The 4505-nt window shown below is 38.8% G+C and overlaps 1 pseudogene; it reads left to right on the top strand.

Annotated features, from left to right (window-relative positions):
* Window positions 1-8: 8 nt before the first annotated feature.
* LOC141818140 (receptor-like serine/threonine-protein kinase SD1-7) lies at window positions 9-2907 on the top strand (annotated as a pseudogene).
* The last annotated feature ends 1598 nt before the right edge of the window (window positions 2908-4505 follow it).

The raw sequence follows: 4505 nt of genomic DNA on the forward strand, positions 1-4505 counted from the left end.
GCTTCTTCAGTCCAGTTAACGATTCTGCGACTGCATACATAGGAATTTGGTACTACAATCACCCACCAAGAGAAAACAAAGTAGTATGGGTCGCCAATAGGAACGAATCTGTCGACGCATCCATGGCATCGTTGAACCTGACTTCCGACGGAAATCTGATCTTATTTGAGGAAGGAAGAAAGGTTTGGTCGACGGGAACATCCGCAGAACTCAATTCTGCACGCTTGCAGCTTTTAGACTCAGGAAACCTCCAGCTGACTGCTGGCAACTCTAGAAAAATTCTATGGCAGAGCTTCGACCATGGGTGTGACACTCTTCTCCCTGGCATGAAGGTAGGATTCGACTTCCGGACCAACACTTCATGGCAGCTTGTGCCATGGATGAGTGCCACGGACCCTTCTCCGGGCAGGTACGTCAACAAAATGGTGCCGTATAAGAGGTTCCGGATTTTTTCACGTTGAGTGTGAATGGCTCCCGCAAACACTTCCGCACTGGGCCATGGAACGGGCAATGGTTCTCCGGCCTTCCACAGATGGGGAACAACGTTTCGGTGAGGAACGTAAGCTTCACATACGTGTACAACCAGAATGAGACCTACTACATCAATGAATATAAGACTCCATCGTCACCGCTAAACCGGTTGGTAGTGGGCGCCAACGTAACCTACGAGAGTTGGAGTTTTGTTGAGGGAGAGTGGAGAGTTTTCTTGTGGTTTCCGAGAGACTTCTGCGATCACTACAACTATTGTGGCAGCGGCAACAGCGTTTGCACCAACGGCTACTACACAGCCTCCTGTCGTTGCTTGGAAGGGTTTGAGAACAAAAGCGTCGTCGTCGGCGACGGATGCGCGAGGAAGGAGCCCTTGGATTGCTCGTCGAACCAGTTTTCGAAGGAGCCGAACGTGAAGGTGCCCGACACCGAGAACGCAACCTCACGAGGCAACATTAGTCTGGTTAAGTGCAAGAAATTATGCTTGGACGATTGCTTCTGCGTCGCGTATGCGGTGATCAATGGGCCTCATGGCTGCATAACTTGGCGCGGTGAGCTGTTGGATATCAGAAGTTTTACCGACGGAGGAGACGATTTGTACATTCGGGTTCCAGGTAGAGGTAGGTGTCGAGTTATGCATGCATGAAATTGGATGATCAGAGTAACATTATATTTAATCATCTATTTTCCTTCTTTTTCTTTTTCTGCAGAATCATCAACGACGACAAATTGGAAGAAGCTCGTGTGGGAGATAGTCATTCCGGTGTCGCTGGGAATTCTTTTGCTGAGCAGTGTAGGTGTACTCGTTAGAAGGAGGAGAAACAGAGCGCCAACCAGAAGATTTCAATTGCTGTTTCCAAATGTGCAGAAAGGTAATGAATGATTCATTGATTCTTGCACTATATTTTATTTAACAATACTGCTAGTTTTTCAAAGTTATTTCAGATTTAAAAAGGATTAAGTCAAATTTATTTAATAATTTCTAAGAAAAAAATTATAGTAGAAGATTTTTAGTAATTCATAGTGTGATCCTTGTGCCAGGTTCGATCGACACATTAATGGAGGTACTTCCTTCATATGATTTGCGTACTATAAAAGCTGCAACAAATGATTTCTCTGAAGGAAACAAACTTGGGGAAGGGGGATTTGGAGTTGTTTACAAGGTAAGAAGACTCTCAGTATTAGAAAAATAAAGATATAGCCTTTAATTTCATACCTGTAAAATTGAAGAAAATGGTACATTAATTCGTCAGGGTCAATTGGAAGATGGACAGAAGATTGCTGTCAAAAAATTATCAAGATACTCCTCTCAAGGCCCAGATGAGTTTCAGAATGAGCTCTCGTTGATAGCCAAGTTACAACATAGAAATCTCGTTCGTCTTCTAGGTTGCTGCATTGAAGGAGACGAGCGACTTATCATACTCGAATACATGGAAAATAAGAGCCTTGATGCATTCATTTATGGTGAGTATAGTTTACTTTCCTAGCTAATCACAACACATTTTTTCTAACCCTGTAAAACTGGATCTCTAGATAAAACTAAAAGTTCATTACTAAATTGGCAAAAACGCTTCGATATTATAATTGGGATCGCTCGAGGACTTCTATACTTGCATCAAGACTCTAGATTGAGAGTCATTCATCGTGATCTTAAGCCGAGCAATATTCTTCTTGACAAGGATATGAATCCAAAGATTTCAGATTTTGGCATTGCAAGGATATTTGAGGGAGACAATGCTCTTGAGGATGCAACAACGAGACCGATTGGAACAATGTAAGTTTTTATATTGAGTTTACTTGATTTGATTAAATATATAATGAAGAAGATTCGAAGTAACAACAAAATAAACATTTTCTTTTTTTTTTTTCAATCCAATAATATGATACTAACATTGACTCTTGTAATTGTAGTGGTTACATGGCACCCGAGTACTTATCATATGGATTTTTTTCATTCAAGTCAGATGTATTTAGTTTCGGTGTGATAATATTAGAAATCATAAGTGGAAAGAAGAACAGAATATTCAATCAAACTGATACAAGATTAAATCTTTTAGGGCAGGTAAGTGTTAAATCTTTTTAAAAAATTATCTATACAAGATATTATCTATAATTTAAAATACATTTTCTACAATATTTCAGGCATACAAACTTTGGAACGAAGGAAGATCTTTAGAGATTCTTGATGATGCACTAAATAAATCATATCCAACAAAAGAAGTTCTACGTTGTATCGAAATGAGTCTTTTATGTGTACAAGATAATAGTGAAGATCGACCAACAATGGCAGAAGTGGTGCTCATGTTGACAAGCAAGGACCAACCTCTCACCTCGCTTAAGCAATCTACAATAACAGCAACTAGCAGCGAAGGAGGTTTCACTACCAACGAAATGAGCTCCACACTTGTAGGCCGATGAAATGTGTATTTAAGTAGCAGCGAAGTAGGTTTCACTACCAACGAAATGAGCCCACACTTGTAGGTCGATGAAATGTGTATTTAAGTCTTATTTGATCAATAATTGGCATCATAAGAGTCCGTAGATCACTATGTAAAGTTTACCATAAAGCATTACTTCCATACTCTACATTTGGAAACAAACCCCAATGTCCAAATTCGTCGCCAATTGGATTTTGATTATACTTTGACTTTGTATGGATTTGTTTGACTTGTTATGGAGTTTGTATCTGATGTTTGGATTGTATGGATTGTTATGGAGTTTGTATATCATGTTTGTATTGTTTATGATGTTTGGATTGTATGATGGTTATGGATTTGATATATATACTTGTTTGAATGTTATGTGAATTGTTTGGTTTGTTATAGATTTGATATGGTTGATTGTTACAGGTTAAATGTATTTGTAAATCGATCCGATTGGATCGATATTATATGTATCACAGGAATATTAAAAAAATAAATTGTTGTCGTTTATTTTTTTTTAATTTTGCAACGAATTTTGCGACGAAAATCAAATTCGTCGCCAATTGGCAACGAATTTTGCGACGAAACAGTGATCGTTGCAATTATATCGTAACTTACTGTTTATCGATTCTTTGCGACGAAAACTATATTCGTCGTCAATTGGCAACGAATTTGATTTTCGTCGCCAATTGGCGACAAATAAGTTTCGTCGCCAATTGGCGACGAATTCTGCGACGAATTCAATCTTTCGTCGCAAATATTTTGCGACAAACATCAATTTTTCGTCGCAGAAGCTTGGTGACGATTTTATAGCAACGAAAATTGTTCGTCGCAAATTTCGTTGGAAATGTTTTTGCGACGAATTTTTTGACAAAATTCGTCGCAAATTTCGTCGCAGAATGCTGTTTTTTTTTTTACTTTTAAAAGTTTCAGTTGATCATTATGGCTTATGAGTGCATAGTTCATTCACTTGCAATTATTGAAAATGGCTGTTGATTAGGGGCACTTGACTAAGTCTACTCGCATGTTATTCATGGTCCTTAATAACAACTACACACGAGCACCATTCTTTCAAACAGTGACAGACTTTAAAACCAAACAAAGGTGATCATAAATGAGCCTCAAGACAGAAATTGCAGAAATCTATGCAACAGATCTAGCAGCAGATAAGATTGCGGGAGCAAGGAAAGGAAAACATAGCTAGCCGAGATGAAGAAGCTCTTTCTCTCTGTGTTCCTGAAATTACTAGCAACAGCACTTGTCATTCTTATACTCTGTGAATTGAATATGAGATGAATTGCATAAATATGTGGCTTCATAGATGGCTGACGAAACTTTCTTCCATGATATAATTAATTGGATTCTCGTCGGGTTATCTTGGTGAGGCATCTTCGATGCTCAAGTCAGGCCATGATATCTAAACAGTAGAAAAAGAGAGAGAAAGTAAAGAGAGAAATTGTGAGCGAGCCCCTCTCATGAAGTATATACATGAATATTTATAATTGTGTGAGGGCAAGATACCTGTGGAGATCATGGTAAAGTGGAGATCACGACTCATGTTTGCTAGACTCGTTCCATACACTACAACAAAAT

Source organism: Curcuma longa, unplaced genomic scaffold (assembly GCF_044706935.1).
Source record: "Curcuma longa cultivar G26 ecotype Majalengka, Jawa Barat unplaced genomic scaffold, ITB_CL_G26_1.1 contig_23495, whole genome shotgun sequence".
Taxonomy (NCBI): domain Eukaryota; kingdom Viridiplantae; phylum Streptophyta; class Magnoliopsida; order Zingiberales; family Zingiberaceae; genus Curcuma; species Curcuma longa.